The sequence below is a fragment of the Dipodomys merriami genome, unplaced genomic scaffold, assembly GCF_024711535.1.
Source record: "Dipodomys merriami isolate MVZ:Mamm:240054 unplaced genomic scaffold, mDipMer1.0.p SCAF_16, whole genome shotgun sequence".
In the NCBI taxonomy this organism is placed as follows: Eukaryota; Metazoa; Chordata; class Mammalia; order Rodentia; family Heteromyidae; genus Dipodomys; species Dipodomys merriami.
The window spans coordinates 27,143,172-27,167,747 of record NW_027202937.1 but is presented as its reverse complement, the minus strand read 5'-3'; the positions used below and the strand labels follow the sequence as shown (position 1 = coordinate 27,167,747).

The 24,576-nt window shown below is 37.8% G+C and overlaps 1 pseudogene; it reads right to left on the bottom strand.

Moving 5' to 3' along the window:
* Positions 1 to 24,576, bottom strand: part of LOC138827711 (uncharacterized) — a 276,436-nt pseudogene that overhangs the window by 165,529 nt on the left and 86,331 nt on the right.

The window sequence follows — 24,576 nt, the reverse complement described above, 5'->3', positions numbered from 1 at the left end:
AAATCTGATTTATTTTCCACTCCCACTTGTAACTTCTTCAATTTGAAAAGGATAGTACTGAGACATGCTGAACTTGCAGAAAGGGCCTATAATAAAACGCATCGACAGAAATGGTAGCAGGTGTCAAGATAAGTCAGATAGACTACTACTTTTCATGTCTTGAAATAAATTTCACCAGTCATGGTTGCCCTCATCACAATTAATATCTTAGCTAAAAATAAACAGACCAGAATATACTTAATACTTGCAATTCCTTATTTCCAGCTTACCCAGGCTGTGTTTTTACCTACGGGCCCTTGTAAGAATGTCCAGATTAAATAGTGAAAAACTAAGTGTGCCTTCTCTTAGTTCCACAGGAGCCCTCCCACCCAAACCTCTGCTGTCAGTACTAACAAGAAGTGCCTAATGTTCTTAACCCATTAGGCCAATTGCAGTAGGTCATATTCAGTGAAGAACTAGGGTTCATCATCAATATCCTCTTTTGCGCTGTCATTTTGCAAGGACATTTGTCTCATTCGGAGGCATTGAGCAGCCACAGTCTAAAATATGAGAAATTGGCCAAAGGCAAATGGGATGATTTTCATTAATAATTCTAGGAATTAATAATTTCTAGGAATGTTGGTCCAATATATACAGATAGATGGGTGGATAGATAGATAGATAGATAGATAGATAGATAGATAGATAGATAGATAGATAGATAGATAGATAGATAGATAGAACACGTCTGCATTAGTTAGGGCATGTAGAACAATACCTTAAGAAACACACACACACACACACACACACACACACACACACACACACACACACACACACACACACATCCAGGAAACAGGGTTGATAAATTGGAGGAGAATGTCAGTCTTTTTTTTTTTTTTTGGGGGGGGTGGTCCGGTCGTGGGGCCTGAACTCTGGGCCTGGGTGCTGTCCCTCAGCTCTTCAGCTCAAGGCTAGCACTCTACCACTTGAGTCACAGCGCCACTTCCGGCTTTTTTCTTTTTGCTTATGTGGTGCTGAGGAATCGAACCCAGGGCCTCTGGCATGCAAGGCAAGCGCTCTACCACTGAGCCACCTTCCCAGCCCAAGAATGTCAGTCTTTACTCACCCTTCTATAAAGAGAAATACATACCCTGAAAATTACTTCCAAATATTTCAAAAGGCAGAAGAAGTAAGGCCATACACCACAATCCAACCCTTCCATCAATGATGGTGGCACACAGGATGGTGGCTACAACCTAGAGTCCAGGGTAAGCTGCGCAGAGATGGTGCAGTGTTGGGTAAGTTTACTATAGGCTTCTCACAATGACAGAATTGCTTAACAATGCATCCCAGAATGAGCCTGTCACTAAGCAACGATGCACGACCACACCTTCACAACTGACTTCCTTGGTGTTTGCTGAAATCCTGGTAAGCTGAGACATTTTGAAATGATCTACGTCCATCCAATAGAGCGTGTCAATACAGTGGAATGGTAGTGAAACCCATCACTCCTTGTATGTTCTTACTGCAATATTGGGAAGAATATATGAGACCAGATTTAAAATGCTGAAGGTATTAAATAGTTTGCAAACTTGAATGGAATCTGATGCAATTGACCTGCTCTATACAACCTTATAATTAGCAACACCTCACACAACAACATACTGAAATGGGGCCCCAAACTTCATGTGTTTATACCTTTCCTTCAACCTTTATTTGGATCATTCACATGTGATATACATCCATCATTATTGCTACTTCCATTGAGAGAGAGAGAGAGAGAGAGAAAGAGAGAGAGAGAGATTTAAAATGTAGCTTCAAAACATTCTAAACCCTCCCAAATAAACAGATCCACAAGTCTTCCTTCTTGAAAGGGAGCAAGGCAGTAAAGACTTCAACCTGCTGGAAACGTTTTTAAAAACCATCTTGTCTCTGTCCCCCAGATCTTTCTGACACACCCTCCTCCCTCCTTTCCCAACATTAGACTGCTTCTCCACTTCCTTTACATTGGTGGGAACACTTCCCTTACGGGTGTCAGGATCTCTCTGAGGGGTCACAGGCTGCCCTGCAGAGGAAATGACAAGCTGTGAAATGGAAAAGAACAATTCCTTCCACATGTTGCCTAGCTCCTGAAGCAGTGAGGGGCTGTCAGCCGCCATCACCACAGACCCAGGCAGAACTCGGCATCATAGTCCTGTCACAACTAATTTACAATTAAGGACCTTCGGGACTGGTTAAAGCTCTTTCAATTCCAGCAGTTTTCAAAAATGACTGGGATGGAACTAGATCAAACAACAACAAAAACACCACAGTTATAATGAACCATGATGAAGGTAAGGGATTGTGAAAGCAAGCCAAAGATGAAAACTCATTACAAATACTCATCTTAAAGAAACCCATTCATGGTCTGCTACATACGGCATCTCCAATTCACATCCCTGTGAAATCTGTCCAGCTAAGCCTCAATCTAAGAAGTTAATGTTGACAGAGATAGTCACTAGACACTGTGGATATCTTGTGGGTAGGGATGGGAGAGAAAGATGGGAAGAGAGCGAAAGAAGGAGAGATGTGGTTCAAACAGAATTGTATTCATTACTCATTCCCTGATTTTTGTAACTGTAACCTCTCTGTATATCAATTTTATAATAACAATAAAAATAAAAGGAAGGAAGGAAGGAGGGAGGGAAGGAGAGAGGGAGGAGGAAGAAAGGAGAGAAGGGAGGAAGAGGGAGGAGGAAGAAAGGAGAAAAGGAAGGAGAAGGGAGGAAGAGGGAGGGAGCAAGAAAGAGAGGGAAGAAAGAGGGAGGGAGGGAGGGAAGGAGGAAGAAAGGAAGAAAGGGAGGGAGGGTTTTCTTACCGATAGATGTTGGCAAAAAAAGATTTAAATACTTTAAAGTACTTTGAAACTTTTCAGTAACTTAAATATTTTTATGTATTTCCATATCCTAAATAAAAGCTTTTAAAAATGCAGGTAATTAGCATTTATGCAGATTAATCACTTTGAAACATACTGTGGTTTCCCTGAGGCTCAATTTTGCACTCAGTTGAAGGACTCAGATCCATGTATGCCATTTGAAAATCAAAAAAATCCTAGAGAATAAATGCTATGAAGTATACAGTCCACCTCACAGCTTTAACAATACTGCTTTTGACATAGTCATTCCAAAACCTTAAACTCACAGATATATTTTATACAAGTACTCATTCCTTAATAATTATCTGAAAGCAACTACTGCTTTCCATAACACAGTTATTTAGGAAGCCAGATTATAAACTCAGATCCAATTTTTAAAAAACAAACTACTGTGCACTGGACTCATTATTCTTCCACAAGAACAAGCTAGCAATTGGCTGAAAAAATCATTTATATGTATGGATATGTATATGCTTATGTACATATATATGTATTTAAATGTACTTATATATGACTATCTGTATATTTGTGTTTATCTATCTATACTTATGATTGGAGATAATTAATAATTTCTGAGAAAAGGCTAAGAATGACGTTATACACCTGTGTAATGACAGGAAGGTCATTAGTTTAGAGTAGCCTTGGCATAGCAAGATCTGGTCTCAAAAAACAAAAGGAGTTGTCCCAAGAATTTGAAAATTTGACAAACTTTGATCACATAAAAGAATATGAGTCATTGTGCTCAACAGGGGAGATGATAAAACTAAATTTTGTGTTCTTCAATAATGAACAAGTTGGTCAATCAATGTTATGATTTCCATTTCTATTACAAAATATTTACATGTGAACAAAAGTAGAGTACCAAATGTAGGTCTTGACCAGGATGCAAAGGCAGACCTCTTAGCAAATAATGCTAGACAAAGTTAACATACATACAAAAAAACAAAGGCCAAAAATAGCAACTTTAACTTTGTATCTCATTCATAACTTGCTTCAAATGGTCCAGCAAACTAAATGCAAATGAAAACTTTCTGAAGAAAACATAAATGAATTGTGACATACGTTCTTAAGTTAAACAATCCAACAATTGCACTTTTAAATATATAGTCAATACAAATAAATATTATACTTACAAACAAAACCACATAGATTAATATTAATAGCTACTCTACCTATAATTACCCCAAATGGAAACCATCCTGCTGTCCTTTAATATGTGAATAGATAAAACTCCCAGATGGGATGGAAGGAACCATTATTCAAAGGTGGAAATCATTGTGCTCTGTTTTAAAGAACTAAAGAAAACCAGAGTAATCAACAGCTTCATATCCGTGTTCTCAACTCCAAATCGCCAGAAAGACTTTTATCACCATACTGAGGTTTTGGTCCCTGATGCCAGAGAATTTGATTCCTTTCATCTTGAGGAGAGGACAAGCACCAGTATTGGTTAAAATCTCCTCCAAAGAAAACTCTAATATGTACACAAGGTTGAAAAGCAATGCATTATTAAGTTTATTGAACTGTAGATATAGGCAAGCTTATACTAAGTAGAAGTAGACTTGGCATATAATGTAGTCTCATTTTGGTTGGTTTTGATGATGACAAACACTTTTTATTCTAGCTAAATTGAGGTGGTCTGCTTTTATACTGGAAGGCTGCAACCCCTGAATTGCTTTCCATGTACAGTATTCAGCACTCAATGCAGTGCAGATGCCCTGGATTTATGAGGAGGATACACCCTGATAAAATTAGCCACAGTGAAACATATTCCAAGTTGAAAATGTATATTATTGACCTAACCTCACCTCTGAGCTTGGCGAGACAGTACATTGTAGAATGTGGTTTCCCTTTAGGACTGAATTCCTCACGTGGTCCCTAGCCACTGCCCAGAATCATGAGAGAGTCTAGCACTCTCTTATGATATCTTGGGAAAAGATCCAAATTCACCATTCAAAGGAAGACTTCTACTGAATTCGTATTGCTTCCATGCTATCCATGAAAAACCATAATTTAAAACCATCCTAAGACCAGAATTATTTATAATAAAAAATGATTCTTTGTTTCCTCTGCTAGTAGATATTAATTATCAGAATTGATGAGCAAACTTTCATAAAGAGAAGAAGGAAGAGGAGGATGAAAAGGAAGAGGAGGAAGAAGAAGACGAAGAAGAAGGAGGAGGAGGAGGAAGAAGATGAGGAAGAAGGAGAAGGAGGAGAAGGAGAAGGAGCAGAAGGAGAAGGGGGCAGAGGAGGAGGAAGAGGAGGAGGAGGAGAAGAAGAAAGCAAGGAAGGAAGGAAGGAAGGAAGGAAGGAAGGAAGGAAGGAAGGAGGGAGGGAGGGAGGGAAAGAGGGAGGGAGGGAGGGAGGGAAAGATTGAGGGAAAAGAATAGAGAAAAGAGAAAAAAAGAAACCTTTGCTTCACCTACACTCTTAAAAACTACTTACTTCTAAAGTATAATCCATCAGTTTCCACCATGAAATGACCAGGTTAGGGAACAAATCTCATCCCTGACAACATTTCTCACATTGTTCCCCACCTGACAATTGAATCTTTGTCATTAAGCCAATTGCATATGCTTTGCTCTTCTTCATATTTGAATTGTCTCTAAAAAAAGCTTGCTGGCTCTGTATGGCAACAGTGCTGGAGGCTCTGTCCATCTCCTGCTGAAGTTTGGGACATATGCAAATCTAGAGGAGTAGGCTAGGCTCAGTGAGACCATGGAGGTCAGATATGAGAGGTTATTCTGAATTATAATTACAGAGTATATAGCAGTGTGGTTGGTTCATTGTGGTTGCGTGATAAAAATTCTCTTGAACTGAATTTTGTATTGTAAAATATACATAGAGCTTGGCTGGGCACTGGTGGTTTACTCCTATAATCCTAACTCCTCAGGATACTGAGATCTGAGAATGACAGCTTGTAGCTACCTAGGGCAGGAGGTCTATGAGACTAAGATCTCCAATTAACCACCAAAAAGCCAGAAGTGGAACTGTGGCTCAAGTGGTAGAGCACAAGCCTTGAGCAAAAAAATACCTAGTATCAAGGATAGTGCCCAGGCCTTGAATTCATGCCCTAAGACTGGCTCAAAAAAAAATAAAAAAGAAGGAAGAGGAGGAAAAGGAGGAGAAGAAGGAGGAAGAGGAGGTGGAGGAGGAGGAGGAGGAGGAGGAGGAGGAAGAGGAGGAGGAGGAGGAGGAGGAGGAGGAGGAGGAGGAGGAGGAGAGGAAGAGGAAGAGGAAGAAGAAGAAGGAGGAGGAGGAGGAGGAGGAGGAGGAGGAGGAGGAGGAGGAGGAGGAGGAGGAAGAAGAGGAGGAGGAAGCAGCAGCAGCAGCATAAAGCCAAGCACTGGTAGTTTACTCCTATAATCTTAGCTACTCAGGAGAAGCATAGCTTGAAGCCATCTGGGCAGGAAAATCCATAAGACTCTTCTCTCCTATAAACCACTAACAAAAGCCAAAGATGGAGATATTGCTCAAGTGGTACAGCACCAGCCTTGAGCACAAAAGCTAAGGGATAGCTTTGAGTTGAAACCCTAGTATCCACACCAAAAAAGAAAGGAAAGAAGAGGAGGAGGAGGAGAAAGAAAGAAAGGGAAAAACGGAAGGAAGGAAGGAAGAAAGGAAGGAAGGAAGGAAGAAAGAAAGGGATCAAGAAAGACATAGGGGGGCTGGGAAGGTGGCTCAGTGGTAGAGTACTTGCCTTGCATGCATGAGGCCCTGGGTTCGATTCCTCAGTACCACATAAGCAGAAGAAAAAAAAAGAAAGAAAAAAGAAAGAAAGACATAGGCCTTTTCAGACTATTCTATAATGTAGTCAGAAGCAAAACAAATTGTGAAGCATAATAAATATTTCCCTACCTGTCTCCTAAAAAGTAAAATAATTTAAAAGGCGATAATAACCACAGAAGTTCATCATAGGATTTTTTATTTAGGCCTTTTATAAATATTTTTGGCTTTTAAATATCTGCCTGTTTTGCAAGATTGATCACCACTTCAAACATCAACTGTGGGGTTAAATTTAGAATCCTCCTGGGAGTGTGTGTGTATGTGTGTGTGAGAGAGAGAGAGAAAGAGAGACAGGCAGACAGACAGACAGTCAGACAGAGAGAAAGAGAGACCAAGACAGAGACAGAGAAAGGCAGAGAGAGACAGACAGACAAAGGGTTTGCATGTGCACGCTATAAGTGTGTTGCTTGAAGTGCATATTAAAGTCACTTTTTTATAACTTGGGGACAGTAGTAGATTTGACAGATTACATATGGCACCTATCAATGGAAGACAGCTTGTGGAAGATCATAAACACATTTTTTAGAAAGAATCGTTGCAGCCATGAACACACCACGTGGTCATCCCTTCCCTAAGGTTTGCTTCTTTAATTGTAAATAGCCAGAAAGTCATCAAGCCAGAGTTTAATAAACTTTTAATTTGAAATGAATTACCACATGTTGTGTGTGTTTACCCATTATTAAATCTCTTAGCAACGTATCAGTGGCAGAAACAGCATACTGTACCCCAGCCCTGATATATTAGAAAACAAACCCAAGGGGGATATTAACTGCTAATAACATACTTAGGAGCTTCCAAGAAAAATAAGCAAAGACAAGCGGTAGTGAAGGCATGCATTCGAAGAGCTTTTGATCTTGTGTTTTGTATAAATCTGTTCTGAATAGTGGCATAATTAGGTACCTCTACGGTCTTTGACTGCTAGGTTTCAATCAGTCTCTGAGCTCAGGGCAGAGCAGAAGAGCAATCATGTCTTCCAGAAACACGTTTCTAAAGCATAAAAGATGCTTCCCTTGCAATGAACATTCTCATACTGAATGCAGAGGTACTCACGTTTCCTGGGGGACCACTTGTTCTCCTTTGAGGTAAACTAGGGGCACCCTTCAAAATTAAGTTCATAGCACAACGCAGTAGAGGTAGGGAAATATAGCCATGTACCCTGAGGAGAATCTAGAAAACAAAAAAAAAATGATCTGGTAAAAATGGTTTAAGAGTAATTGCTTCTAATCTTTCACTCAGTATCCTAGAACTAGGTTAAGATGTCAGAAACACTGAAATATCGGAAGTTCACTTTCTCAAAAGTTAAAAAGTCTAAAATAAGATTTTTAGCTCCATGCTTAAGCCAGAAACACTAAGAAAAAGTAGATGACCAAAATAAATTGACTTTACAAATGCACATATTTTACAGTATCTCACCTAGCAAGTTTACAGTTGACTTTTAAACTTGATATTAAAACAAAAATAAGTGACAGTCTTTTTATCCTTTGACTTGAATGAAACCATAAGCACTCCATTTATATTTATTGCTTAATGTCTCGTAGGAGTATGAGCATCACCCATCAGAGAAAAGTTTTAGAGACTTATTCTTCCTCTTCTATATCTTAGATGGCCAGTGTCTCGTTCCATTTTTTATGGGTATAATTGAATTTCTGAGCCTGGGTAATCTATGAATACAAAAACCTTGTATTTACAGGTGTGAGGCTGAGACATCTGATCACATCCAGTTGGGGTCTTCTTGCTAAAGGCTCTCTATAAGTTCCCTAGATAGCGTAAGACATCACAGAATGAAGGGGGTTTTAAGGAATACACAAACTACCTTTTTTTAAATTTCTTATGGTTATTATGAAGATGATGTACAGAGGGCTACAGTTATGTAAGTCAGGTAAACAGTGCATTTCTTTTTGTCCCTAGTTTTCTCCCAGTTTTTCTCTCCTGTCCCCACCTACAAATTGTACAGTTCATTTTCAACATAGAGACCAGTGAGTACCACTGCTGATTTGTTCACCCTTTGTTCCTTCATTTCTGTGCCTGCCCTTATACTCTCAAAGACATACAAATTAACATACAGAACAAATAAGAAAGAAAATAAAGACCCAAAAATGAAAAAAAAAACCTCATGTTTATATTTTTAACTGATTACTGGCTATCAAATGTAGAGATTATGAAAGTGAATGTGTAATGCGAAGTTTCTGTTTTGGTTCCCAAGAAGCTGTTTCCTTAAAAATGGGGTGAAAAAATCCCATTCCATACCTTAGAGGCAAAAGGCAAACAGAATTTTATCAATTCTCATATTTTTTTAATTGTGAAAATACTGTACAGAAGGGTTACAATTACATGGACAAGATAGTGAGTACATTTCTTATCAAGGATTGTAGCCTCCTCCTTTGTTTACCCTTCCCATCCCTTCCCATCCTCCCCCCCCTCACCCAATCCTCCCCCCCCAAGTTGTAAAGTTCGTTTTTGACATGACAACTTGTACTTCTCATTGTTGCAACAGGTCCACCTGTATCCTTATTTAAACGACTTGTTTTTCCCCTTCCCCTCCACAAATTATACCGACATCAAATACAGTGAAAGCAGGGGTTATACTGTGGGGGAGGGACATACAAAGCAACAAAGAAATAATATTATAATTGCGTTAGAAACAAATGCATGAAAGAAAAAAAACATTTAAAATACATATCTTAGGGTTCATTTTCCTAACATCACCTTATCTGACCATTTCTGCTTGACTCAGACATATACTAGATATTGCAACTAAGGGAAATCATGGGACCTATGTTTCTTTGGGCTTGGCTTACTTCACTTAATATAATTTTTTCCAAGTCTTTCCATTTCCTAACAAATGGGGCAATGTCATTCTTTCTGATGGAGGCATAGAATTCCATTGTGTATATATACCACATTTTCTTGATGCATTCATCTACTGAGGGGCATCTGGGTTGGTTCCATATCTTAGCTATGGTAAATAATGCTGCAATAAACATAGTTGTGCTGGTAGCTTTAGTGTGGTCTTGTTTGTAAACATTTGGGTAAATGCCCAAAAGTGGGATTGCTATATTCAACATTCTGCTATGGACCTATCCCATAGAGAAGCAGAGACTCTAGGAATTTAGCCTGACAATAGGTAAAGTTATATTCAGCATTGTAAGGCATAAACTCCCAGGGAGTTGTAAAACTCCATTCACAATTTCAGAAATATGTTTCTCCCTCTATGAAGCCCTTTGTTGGCCAGACAGAACAAAACAGGGAGGTAGAGGTCACACTGGAAGTGAAATGGTGTGAGTTGTGAGTCTGGCCATGATGGCAGGCATTCAACATTCTGCTCCTGAATCTATGCTATTGCCGGGATCTGAGCCCTCAGCCTGGAACTATCTTTGCTCGACATACCTTCCTAGTAGAGCTCAACATCTCAATGATTTCAGCTAGAATCTTTATGTTCATGCTTTATTAGTGGGTCTATCCTTCCTCCACAATGCCCACTTCCTCGTCTGAGTTTCATATTTATGTCCTTGATGTTCTCCTGAACATTGTTTGGAAAGAAAAATCTCTAAGATGATCAGCAGAAAGCCATGGCTCAAGTGCTAGAGCACCAGCTAAAGCAAGCCAAGCAAATGGGAGGTCTTGAGTTCAAATTCTAATACTACCTCCTGAAAAAAATTCATATGTAGTTTTATTTAATATAACACAACTTGAAATGCTATTCATAGAATTTAAAAGTTATAAACAACTCATTTATTTTGTATCCATTCTATTTCATCTTGAGTACTTCATAAATTTACACTTTCTTGAGCTTTGTCACTGCTCTGAGTCCCCCATCCTACTTTGGACTCAATCTTTTTTTTTTTTTAATGCCTGTTGTGGGGCTTGAACTCTGGGCCTGGGTGTTGTCCTTGAGATCTTCAGCTCAAGGTTAGCCCTCTACCACTTGAGCCACAGCACCACTTCAGGTTTGGGAGATAAGAGTCTCATAGACTGTATTGCGGCTTTGAACTTCCATCCTCAGACCTCAGCCTTCTGAGTAGCTAGGATTTCAGGCGTGAGCCACCGGTGCCCGGCTCTCAACATTTTTAACTCTCTTGTTTTCAGACATTCTCTCCTCACCTAAAATTCTCCTAAAACCTACTAGAGCTATCTTTCCAAAGTTGAAATTGGAACATATCAGCCAGTGGCTGCCTACTTAATATCAATTTCTGATCTGACATACGTGCAAAAAAGATGGAGAAATTTTTTTAATACTAGACTCTTATATCTAAATTAATTGTCTACCAAAAGCAGAGGGAGAAATATATTTTTTGAACATTCACTGCCCAAGAAAACCAAATTATAAATGAATTACTAATGATTCACTTCAGAAGTAAAAATGGAGTCAAAGTGAAGACAGGCTATATTCAAAATACCAAAAAGCACAGATATTGGTTGGATGTGATCATAACTTAATTTTCTATTAAGAGTACAAAACCACTTAAATTTTGCATTGAATTAAAATTATGGACTGAAAGTAGAGCCCATAATAGCAAGAGCAAGTAGGGCACTCAAGTAGGGCACTTCAAATGTACTTGCCCCAACTAGGAAGACAGCAGAAATCTGGAATGGACTTAGTCTTTTTAAACGAGTCACCAACCCTGAGAAGAGGCAGATTGGGCTCCATCATCCACTGCTGCACAAATGTTATTCTCCATTTCTTTCTTTGAGGGCCCAGACGTATCAGCCATATTGAATTTTTCTCCCTCTGCTTCTGCTACACCACATTCTGGAAATTCAGAGGGAAGCTGAGGATGGTTTCAAGCTTTTGCTGATCATCCACATGTAAAGGAAGTTCAATTACCTATTAAGAGATAAATCTATTACTGAAACTGTTGGCAATGTTATACACATGCACACATACATACATAGTGAACTTTCTGAGAACATTGGAAAGGTCAATCAATAATGAAGTCAGTTTTTCAGACTTTAGAGGCATTGGTTTGATTATGTTACAAAGAATGATTTCTATGTATTTATCAATTTAGATAAGCACTTCAGGTATTGTTATGTGCTCTATAAATTTATGAGGATTTTGTTTATATATAGTTATAAACATATAGCTTGCATACACATATATAAGTAAATATATACATTTGTACATATATTTGGTATACATATCTATGCTTTATACACCTTACTTGCATTTATGTATGATATATATGTATACACATACATATATACATATACATATGTGTATATGAATTCACATGTATATATGTGTTTATATCTATTTCTCTCTCTCTCTCTCTCTCTCTCTCTATATATATATATATGTATATATACAATATACATATATATATATATATAGTCAGTACTAGAGCTTGAATTCAGGGCCCCAAACTTGCTCAAGTTACTCTACCACTTGAGCCATGCCTCTAGCATGACTTTTTGCTGATTTGGATATGGCATCTCAAGGACATTCCTGCCTAAACTGTCTTTGAATTATGATCCTTGAGGTCTCAGCTATGTTCCTCCAGGACCCTCCAGGTCTCTGCTGAGAAGCTAAGATTACAGGTGTGAGCCCTCAGTGCCTGCCTAATTTATAATTTTTTTTAATTTTTCCTTTCATCATAAAAGTTTGCCTAATATTCCGGCTAAAATACTATTAACAAATAGCTATTTAGTATTTATATTTCTATGGAAAAATATTTCAAGTTAAAAAATGATATTGTTGACTCTTGTGATAAGTAAATAAGTGATTACTTGGCAATTTTTAAACTCTTTTCTGTGTGGAAAATTTTAGTAATAAAGTGGTTCCAAAAATAATCCAGACACAAGAAACAAATTGCTCACAAATAGGAGGAACTGACAATAAACACTTCTTGGGAATCAGTTACCAGCTACCTGGCTTGCATAATTTTCCCTCTTTTTTGTTGACTAATGAGAGACAAAAATCTCTCAAATTCATCTGTCTTGGCTGCCTTCAATCCTTCCTCAGATCTCACCCTTCTGAGTAGTTAGGATTGCAGACATGAGCCATAATGTAATTACTTTCAATGCTTTATGAAGTTTTACTTACCAAAAAAATTCAATTGCATGAGATGCAGCTAAAGGCTAGAAAGAAACAGCTTTGGGGGAAAAAAATTTAAATTCTGTTCCACTTGCAAAATCATACTACCAACCTGAAAATAGAGTTTACAGAGCCAGTGGTCCAAGTCCTGGCAAATCAAATCTTCAATCTTCCTGAAGCTGTTCAGTGTTCGGTTATAAGTTCCTCAGAGAAGAGGACACTTGAATTTTCCCTCCACTACATGGAAGTTATTATCCCATAAAGGGAAGATTGCCCAGCCTACCAAGGGAGAAAGAATTCAAACAAAAAAGCCAGGCCAGGTTTCACATCTCTCGTTCCAGGGAGTACCTAGAGGATATACAAGACAAAGGGAGATTGAATGCTCAGGAAAACTATCATGTGACATGTATCCAGCATGAGGAAGATCCAGTCCCTCCTTCAGACTACACAAAGCCCTTGAAATCATTTGACAAGTAATGGGACAGACACAAATGCTTCTCATTCACTACTCTCAGCCATTTGCCTATTGTGATCATTCTGTATGACCTATGAATCATGTTATAAATATCCATTTGGCCCTGGCAGGGAAAAGGTTCCTTTTCCCTGCTAGAGTTAAATAATACACTGCTTTGTACTCCCATTGTACACCCCAAATCCATCATAGGGTGAATTTACACAAACAACTGTTGCAGCCCAAATATAACTGAGCAACCTAACTACCAAGAAAGTAGGGCACAAATAACAAGGCCCATGTTAGACTGGATAGATGATTCTATACTCCATACGCTTTAGAAATCAAGCTTACAGTGGGTTAACTAACTTGGCATTCTGTACTTCCATTCCTCTTTGCTTGAGCTGATACTATTGTTCCTAGGGTTAACATGTAAAATTTACTAAGCTGGATACTTTATCCCCTAATTATATCTGAATAATATTTAAAAGTGGAGCCTTTGGAAGGTCATTAGAATTACATGCAGATGAAAATCCCAGGAGGAAATTAGTGGCTTTATAGAAAGAAGACTTGAGGTAGCATATCTGCTCTTTCTCACCATGTGATTCCCTTTTGTCAAAAAAAAAATAAGCTCCTACCAGCTACAGGGACAATGCTCTTTAACTTCCCAGACTAGAGCACAGTGCGTTTACTAATGAGTTTACTATTCTTTTTAAATTCCCATGTGTCAAGCATTTTGTTATAGCATCAAAAAGCAGACTAAGACAACTATATAGCTATTTCTGCTTTCCATTTGTCATTATTTCATTTGTTTATCCTTCATCTTTGTATCACCAGGTGAACTGCCCAGATGCCTGGCAAAGAATAAATTCTTTGAGTGGAAGAAACTATCACACTCCAAAAAATTGAATCCCACTCATAATGATAAATCTAGTTATTATTACCAGGTCCCAATTAGTAGAGTCTCAGTCTGTGGCCGTTCTGTTTATTTCAGTTGACATGACAGTCCATAAACGATTTGTCAGAGTTAAACAAATTGCAATCAATATACAGACAGATGACATGACAAGATTGTCCAGCCAATCACTCAAGTTTTCCAATCACTCGAGTTTTCCAATCACTCAAATTTTCCAATCACTCAAGTTTTCAGACGGAGATACTGAAGATTATAGTCTTAAATCTTAAATTTTTGTTGCACTTTTAAATGGAGAGATATAGAGATTTGTCTCAAACTGTTGCTGCAATATATTACTCTGCTGTGTGTGTATATGATGTATATAAATAACTGAAGACCTCATTCAGAAACAAAATGAAACAGAGGCATCTGTTGAAGAATGCTACAACCCTGTGGCAGCTGCTATTAAACCATTAACGGGATCAGGTTTCATTTAAACCAGATTTAGCATTTTCTACAACAGCCCATGGGAAAGCTAAAAACATTAGGCACAAATTACTGACAAAAGAGATCCTTAATCAAGCCGTACTTTTCATTTGGCTAGCTGGTCATGAGTGGCATTCGTAATAAGAGAATGAAAGCTAAATAAGGAGAAAGAGAAGGAGGGGAAATGGAGTCAGAAACATGTTTGGGAACGTCTGTGAGACTGTTATCTCCAATTCACCAAGAAAAAGCTGAAGTGGAGCTGTGGCTCAAGTGGTAGAGAACTAGCCTTGAGCACAAAAGCTCAGGGATAGCACCTAGGCCCTTGGTTTAAGTCCCTGGACACATGAAATAAATGGAATTTCAATGCTATATTAACTTGCAGTTTTAAAATTTATATTGAAGATGATTTTAGAATGTACTTGTAACTATACAATTTTTCCGGGTTAATCATTGGTTTAATTTGTTTCACATTTATCTTGTGATTCATATATTGGTGATTATCTTGTGATTTACAAATTTGTATTGTGTTGGAATTTGCTGATAATGAGACTCTATCATGTTCTATTCTGCTTCAGTATAAAATAAGTTGTCTAATACAACGTATTCCATAATCAACCACTGTCTTAATTGTAAGTTTTATAAAGTAATCTCTTTATAATTTAATCTATTTTTAATATATTACTATACATTTAGAATAAATATGTATTAAATTTTTTTTAAAAAACAAAATTGTCAATCACCCCCTTGACAAGTCCAATTCCCAGAGTTCAAACCTGGGCATTCTCAAAAATTTAAATTTAAATAAAATTGCAATGAGTCTATTAGCAAGAAGTCCATCTAACTTTAGCCAGGCAAAAAGTGAAAGTGAAAACTAGGACCTTCCTTGTACTAATTTGGTCTTTTTCAGAAAAATAGCACTGGCAGTTCTACTACTAATTTTGTCATGGTCTTGGATAAGTCACTCCTCCTTTGAAGTGACTAGTTTCTTCATCAATAAAATACAGATAGTACCAAGGCTGTGGCTCAGTGATGGACCACTTGCCTAGAATATTCAAAGCCCTGGCTTTTTCCTCAGTACCACAAAACTAAAAGCCAAAACGGAGATGAATCTTTCCTCATAGAATTGACAGAATAACCAGCATAGACTGTGAATGTGAAAATATTCATAATGTTAGAAATGTACATTATTTATTTATTTGGCTTAAGTCTTTATCTCAACTACCTCTAGGATGACTTGGCTAATACTATATTTTCACTAAAAGAACATATTCAAAGTCAAAAATTTTAATTCTTTTTCCTTCCTTCCTTCCTTCTTTTGTTCTTCTCTTTCTTTCTTCCTTTCTTTTCTTTTCTTTCTGTTCCAATCCTAGGGCTTGTACTCAGAGCTTGAACATTGTCCCTGAACATTTTTTTCTCAAGACAAGCATTTTACCACTTGAGCTACAACTCAACTTCCAAGTTTCTAGTGGTTAATTGGAGATAAGAATATCACAGACCTTCCATCCTAGGCTGGCTTTGAACTGCAATCCTCAGATGTCAGCCTCCTGAGTAGTTAAAATTACAGGCATAAGCCACCGATGCCCAGAAAAAAGGGGGAAAAAAGATTTTTAAACCTGGAAAACATCAGTCTTCTTTGGTGCATTACGAAAAATTATTTGAAGCTACCAGACACTACCTTCAAGCACCATGCAGCACTACCTACAAACATCAACACTGCACAAAAGGAACTCCACATCAATCTATCCTGCAACATGGAGTCACATGTCACTACCCCTATACCCCCGAAAGGAATAGTGTAGAATCATGATGAAACCCTGCCATGGATACTGATTAAAAAGGAAAATAGAATCCGTAATTGCCAAATAATTTATACGAATCAGTTATCTGTTATAGGATTTTTGGTTTGTTTATTTTTTGCTATTTTAGTGCAATTTACTCCCAGTTCTCCTGTTGAAGTAGAGCTCTTTGCCCAGCAACATGTAAATTACAACTCATTTTTCTGCTCTTTGAAAATCATCTCTCTGAGAAGGTCCTTTGCACCAATGGGAACTTTTCTGCAATGATCCCATGAAGAGACATTTCCATGAGTACTTGTCATTTATAATTTAAAATATGTCAGGAGAAATAAGTGATTCAGTCACCTCCTTTGTCAATATCAACTACCCATGCCATCTCATCATGAAAGTTCTGGTAATTGGAGGTCATAAGATCCCAGTTTTGTAAGTGCCATGAAAAACAAGCTTTTGGAAGGAAAGAGAACACAGAGATGAATTTCACCACATATTAGGATGACATATTTGATCTACCATATTAAAAATGTACATGTGAAAGATGAGATGGGAAATCCAAGAAGCAAATACAAATTTTGAAAGTTGAATGTTGAATAGAGCACCAAAAGAGACAGCACAACCTTTTCTGCCTGGACATCAGATATTTTTATATTACAGCAATCCAGAGGAAATGATGAACTAGAATAGAAATATACACTCCTAAACATTGTTTGATTTGCTATTCTTTGTGGAGTTTATGTGGTGATTTTTGGTTTTATAATTGGGAAAAGAAATGGTAAAGTGATTTTTTTAAGCAGAATGTCTCCACAGTCCTGCTTCTGATTGTAATAGAGATGTTTAATACAAACATCCTAATAAGGAAAAAACCTAAAATTATAAAACTCTGTGCACTTTTTAAAAATCATTGGTATGGTAACTGGGAAAGCAAATTTATAAAAAAACAAAAACAAAAACAAAAACAAAAACTACATATCGGAGAGGGACAAGTCCTTGTTTACCAGCTTTAATTCCAGGGAACCCGTGAAGGAGTACACCTGCTGCTGGACAAAGGACTTTGCAGAAAAGGCTGACCTTTTAACAATCCCAGCCTACCATGGATTAGTGAAAACCCATGAGCCCAAGCACAGGCAAGTCCTCACCACTTGAAGTGCTCAGCTTTATTTACCAAGTATTCAACCTCAAGATAGCAACTGGACATAGCCTGAGAGGTCAGGAGATTTCCAGTGCTCTAAGAACACTAAAGCAATTGGGAGATGCTACCTAGACGCCAGCCCAGGTCAGAGATGGTGTCTTTCATAATGTAAGCAGTAGTAAAAACCAAACTAACTAAAGCTATAATCCAGCCCTAGGTTAGCTCAGTTGCTGACTGGAACAGAGAGATCAGTCTGTGATGGGAGATAGGGTTTAATTACATACAATGCCTAGCACATGATACGCTAACAATGGGACATTAATAGGAGGAGGAAACTAATGCACCGATAAAAGAAAGCCAACCAATGGAAACTGGCCTATGGATGACTTAGATACTAGAAATTACAAAGACTCTAAATAATCACCATAAATTATAGTAAGAAATTGGAGGAGAGGAGAGAAATGATCAACCAAAGTCTGAAATATTTCAAGATAGAACTTCAATATATTTTAATACAAAAACAAGAGCAGAGTGCCAGTGGCTCATGCCTGTAATCCCAGCCAGCTACTCAGGAAGCTGAAATCGGAGGATCCCAGTTCAAAGCAACCTCTGGCAAGAAAGTCTGTGAGACTCTTATCTCCAACAAACTACTCAGAAAAAGCCAGAAGTTGCACTATGACTCAAAGTGGCATAGCACTAGCCTTGAGTGAAAAAGCTCAAGGACAGCACCTAGGCCCTAAGTACAAGCCTCATGGTCAACCAAAAAAAGAAAGAAAGAAAAGAAACAAATAGTTGAAAAATTATGACCTGAGTTGAGCGTACGGCAGTAATGGACCCAACAGAAAAAGGACAGAGGAACTCTACAACAGATCAGTAGACATTATCTCAATGATACACAAAGGCAAAACAAAAGAAAGAAAGAATGATCAGCACAAGAAAGACCTGTGGAATAATTAATGATACAACCTACAAAATCTAGAAGATCAAAAACAAAAATACACAAAAAAAATCATCTCTAGGAATCTCTTAGTAAAACTGTTGAAAATCAAAGATGGAAAGGAAATATTAAAAATAAGGATGACAGCCTGGTGCTGGTGGCCTGTTAATCCTAGCTACTCAGGAGGCTGAGATCTGAGGATAGCAGTTCATAGCCAGCCTGGGCAAGAAAATCTGTGGGACTCTTACCTCCAATAAACTACTAGAAAACTGGATGTGGCGCTGTGGCTCAAGTGGTAGAGCACTAGCCTAGAGATGAAGAGCTGAGTGACACAGCCCAAGTCCAGAGTTCAAGCCCCACAACTGACCAAAAAAAAAAAAAAGGATGACATTTAACAGAAAGGTTCTTTATTGGCTGTCAAGTGAATTTACTCAGTCAGCTATTCATATGTCCTTATCACAGAATCCTGAATTTAATGTAAAAATATCATACAATGCATAGAGAATCTCTTCCATGTCCCTACCAATGTAGGCTTCATTTTATGAAAAATCTAACTTTCATTTCTTTGTCTAGCATCTTTGCTTTGTAGTTTGGTTTTATACATTGTCCTTTATGTTTGGCACTGAACAAAACTTTTCTGCAAATATTAGCTGATTATTCTTTTGTTGCTTAATAGGCCATTTCTTGCCTAACTAACATCATATTATAATCATACAAACTAAAATTCCTTAGTCCTGTGTTCATGACTCTAAAACAGACTCCACCATAATCTAACTTCCTAGTTTTATTTCCTGTTAAACACTAATTAAATACACACATATTCCATAGGTATACTTATTAAGCATTGTCAAAATTCTTACCATCACAATTATTTTAAGTGCCTGCTCCCCCCACACACATACATATATAACAATCTACAATTATCTCATTACACTCTCTTCATCAGGAAATCCTTCTTCCTCTCCAAAGACTGGTTAATTATGACTGATAACTTTTGTTTTCAGCTTAGATAAGAACTTTGAGATATCATTTCTAATCCACAGGTTCCCAGGCAGAGGTGCTAATGGGACCCAGACATGGGCTAGGGGTAGGGCAGACAAGATTTCATAACAATTTACTAAGATAAAATTTAAAAACTCTTTGAACCTGAAATAGTAACAATAACATCAAAAGTGTCAACTATCCAGTGGCCACAGAAAAGGCAATCTCTTAATTTTTTGAGGAATATAGATTACCTAGGAAAGAAACTAATGGGATATGTACACAGATGGAAAACCTGAGTTATAACCACTCCCTTATTCTATAAGGAATCTGTTGTATAGTATACTAGAGAGTTGTTCATCCTCCACCTGCAGTCTAAGCTAAGGAGAGTATCAGACCATTCCTAAGGTAAACCAACCTATGTGTGAACAAGTCCAGTGGTTAGAACCCAGTGCCTCTCCTTCCTCGGTGGCCCTCATGTCATTAGCTCTGTTCACCAAATAGCTTCACTTCTTCATCTTCCATACTTGTGTTTGGCATATACCTCATGTCACTTTGTGGTTGGAGGACCATTTGGCTAGTGCCACTATTCCCAATGACCCAGGCAAGGATCATCTAGCATTCATCACTTCTAAGCCAGAGCATAGATTATTGCCTCTAAATCCTCCAGAGTTGTCTTTCTTCTTTTTGGCCATGGTGGCCAGCTACACTCCAGAGGGTGGTTCTTCAACCAGCCTTGATTGAGACGGGAATGCATACAGCAAAGTTTCCCTCTGCTCTGAAGTGAACATGCAGCATGGATGAAGAACAAATTTTTGTTGTGCTAAGCCATGGAGATACGAGTGTTCTTGTGTGACTACAGGATAACATGCTTATGTCCACTGATTCTCTGTCATTCCCAGACAAGTCCTATCTAAACCATCTTATAAATAGCATTACTGTACCAATATAGTCATAATTGTAGGTCAACAGAAATAAGGTTAAGAACCTTGTGGTTTGTTGTTGCTGTTATTGTTGTTGTCTGTTGTTTGTTTTTGTCAACATTAAGATGAGTCATCAAAAGAGGGACACATACATATTTATAGTATCTATACTATAGCCAACAAAAGAAACTAGAAAATCCTTAAATTGTTTCTGGGCTGGCCACAATGGTTGTCATTAGACATTGCTTGATTGAAGTTCTTCTAAATGCGTTTTAATTTGTTTCTCCTGAATTTATATGCAGTATATAGGATACTTTGATACAAATTGTTCTAAACTGTCCTGTTTAATTACTTCTCTCATTTAAAAAGGAAGCTATATATCCTAGAGTTTAAAAGTGTGGGGTTTGGCATAAGACAAACATAAGAATAAATTCCAATTTACCACAAAATAAATTTCCTACCAACTATTTCTGGCTCTTGGTTTCATTGTGTCTAAAGTGCTGCGAGGGGGAGAAGTAGTAACGAATAGAAAGAATGGGAGATAAACTCCATGGTATCTTCTAGGCCTAACATTCTGTGGGGAATAAGAGTAGTCAAGGAAGTAAATCAATATACTTAATTTGCATTGGAATTAGCAAAATATTCGCTTGGAAACAGACAACTCAGAAGAGATGAATCGGAACTGATATGGTATCACAGAGTAATCTAGACTATCCAGTGAGAGTTTTATAGTACAATTATTTTCTTTCCCATTCTCCCAGCCAAGACAAATAAGTAGGCAAACTATCTCTGGTCCCCAGTCTATCTGCTGTGGTACACAAGAAAGTAATTATGGAAATTTACCTTGGCCTAAGGAACAAGGACAAATGTTCACAGCAGCTCTATCATAGATTTTAAACAGGAGAGGAACTTGTCCCTGCCTTAATCCTAAATGTTCTAACATCCACAGTTGACATTTATTCACTAAAATCAAGGCACTTTTGTAAAGCACTCTATCCTCATTAATTTAGTCATCACAATAATCCTACGAAGGAGATTCTCTATGGACTCCATATTTTACAATACTTTGTAAACTCCAGGTAGAACTGGAATTTGATTCTAAGCTATTTGTTTCTGCTTCAAAGCCATTCATATCGTGCTTCCTGAAGGTAGAAGGGGTAACATTCAGAGTCTACCTTGGGGCCAGGCACCATTGGCTGTAATCCTACTCACTCAGGAGGCTGAGATCTGAGGATCACAATTGAAGCCAGTCTGGGCAGAAAAGTCCTTGTGAGACTCTTATCATTATCACACAGAAAAAGCTGAAATAGAGTTGTGCCTCAAGTATGACTCAAGAGCTAGCCTTGAGGAAAAGAAGCTCAGGGACAGCATCTAGGCCCTGAGTTCAAACCCCAGGACCAACACACACACACACACACACACACACACACACACACACACACACACACACACACACACACACACACACACACACACACACACACACACACACACACACACACACACACATACACACAGAGTCTACCTTGGACTTATAGTGGAATTCCTCAAGGTTATTCTGCTCTATCCTACTGACTGTTCTTCATGACTTCTACAAACTAAGGAGACTAGGATCCTCTTCTACAAACTAAGGAGGTTGGGATCCTCTTCTGTATGATTCACTTTGCTTCTCCAGCCTGAACTTTCCTAAATTATTCACTTTGGGTACAGACATTCAAAACAAACAAAGAGATTGCCAAGAAAAAAGGAGTGTTATTTTTGCCCCAAGAAAACAACAACAAAAATCCCGGGAGAATAAGTCTTTCTAAAAAGCTAAATTTACCATATAGTTTACAAATGAATAATGAATTTAATTCTATGAGCCCTCAATTGAGCCTAACATATCTATAGCTCATGTTTTGTGTCTGTGTCTGTGATTTCCCCACAACTAATTTAATTCCTGAAAATCTCCAAGAGTCCTAGTATGATGTCCTCTGACCCTAAAGTAGCCATCTCCCAAATTTGGTTTGTTCAATAATTACTCATGGTTGCCTATTTAAATATAGATTTCCACCAGGATCTGCTTATATTTAAATCAGTAAATCTAGAGTGGAGCTTAAGTCTGAATTTTAACTAGTACACTGAGGTAATAGCACATCAGGTGACTGCACTTTGAATAATGAATCAGTATTTACTTTCCTCAAAAGCGAATCACCACCTGATATGGCTACAATGATAACCAAGACAGATTTGGGTGTCTTTGATTATCATTCTAATTGACTTCTACTGATCAGAACAACTGTATTTCTTCTAAAATCTGACTGAGTCATACTTGAATTACTAGTTATTCCATCTGACCTTTTCATGATTCTCCACCAAACATCACTAAAATGAAGAGGAAATATCTGGTATATCATCTCATTATGCTTCAATTCCACCATCTGACCTCAACCTCAATATGTCATAACTCATTTTTCACATGCTACTCAAAATTCATCTAAGAATATTTCACTCTAGAGAGCTGAAAAAATCTAATTGAATATTTTAATTTGGAAAATTCAGTTCTGGGATTCTCACGCCCATCCTCCTCTCTTTTTTTTTTTCTTTTTCTTTTTGTCATTTATTTTACTCTGAAAACAAAAAGTTGAATTTTCTTTTCAGTTTCTCCTTGTTAGTCAAAAGATAGATCTTTTCCCTCATTGTCCCTGAGAGTTGAACACATTGGGGAAAAATTGGGCACAGTCCATTACTTTTACAAACCCCAGTGAATGTCTCAATGCACAAAAAGATGGTGAGTCTGAACATCTGCAGCCTGATTAGATCAAAGACCAACAAATTAACCACAAATGGATTTACAAGGAGCATGCAAATATATCACTAGGAAAGGAGAAAACTTTTGGCAATAATTGCTCATCAACATCTTCCCTTTGGGAAGACCACATTGCTCCGAAGGTATCTAGCAAAGACGCTAATTCCTGGGCATCATTTTGTATTTTATAGAGCTTTTAGGAGTATGTTTTCATATTTGATCTGCACATCAGTCCTGTGATGTTGTTGACCTTAGCCCATTTTACAGGTAACTGGAAAAAAAATAAAAGATGTAGAAAAATAGTGACTTTCTCATTGTCTCAATGAATTATATTATTGCTTTGATTTTATTAACAAGCATATCCAATATTCCTGCTTTTCTTGGATTGTTTATTTATGTACCCATGCTCACTAAATGCCCACTTTTGTACTTAAGTACCATTTGGCACATTTTTGGCACCTACTCTCACTGAACTAGTGGAGAAACAGACAAACAATAAATAAGTGGGACCTTGTCAATAATAGTAAATGCTTACCTTCTCACAACTGGTACTGAAATAATAAACACAAACAGAGATGAACTAGATAACAAGAGAAAGGGGGCTGTCCTCTTTAGACACTTACGTGAAGAAGCAATGGAAGAGTAGCAACCATTTCTGAAGTCGCACAGCGCAAACGAGCTTGGTGTATTCACAGAAGGAAAATGAGGCTGGATGGAATGCTCAAGCAGAAAACCGGGAGAAACTCAAATTAGAAAGTGGGATAAAGGCCAGATACATAGATTTTAAAGGCTCTAGGAAGAAATCTGGGTATCATCCTACATGCAGTGAAGACCTTTAATATTAATCAGAGGCTCTATATGATTTGATTGGCAGATTATAATTGCCTTTCATTGGTCCTTGAGTTCAGGAATCTTGAACATAAATCCATCCCCTGCCACCCTAAGCATCAAGACTCATCAGTTCAAAGTCATTGACTACACCTAATATATACATGAGACATGGTAGATGAAGGATAGCCAGGCCTGCCCTTTACAATTAACAGCCTGTGTGACCTTGAAGAAATTCTTTGCCCTACTCAGTCCTTCGTGGCTTCATCTCTGTGTTCATATGAGAATTAATGCCTTCAAAATAATTGTAAAGCATTTTGTACGGATGTTGAAATATTAAAACATATTCCCTCGAATGTGAGTGAGTTCAAATATAGAAGCGAGTTCCTCCTCTTCAGAGAATTCAAAATGATTTGATTGTTGAATTGCATGCCAAGTGAACAAGAACTACTATTTTGTAACTAGGGCACTACTAACTTTGAATGCATTCGCTGTGAAGAGCGGTGTTGAACTACAAAGGACAAAGGTAGGTCTGTGACATTTTGAAAACATTCCCAATGAACTAAAGAATGTGAAACACCAAAAAAATTGAAAAGATAATTGAAGATGGTCTAGAAGGGTAGCTAAGCAGTGTGGTGTTTGCTTAGCAT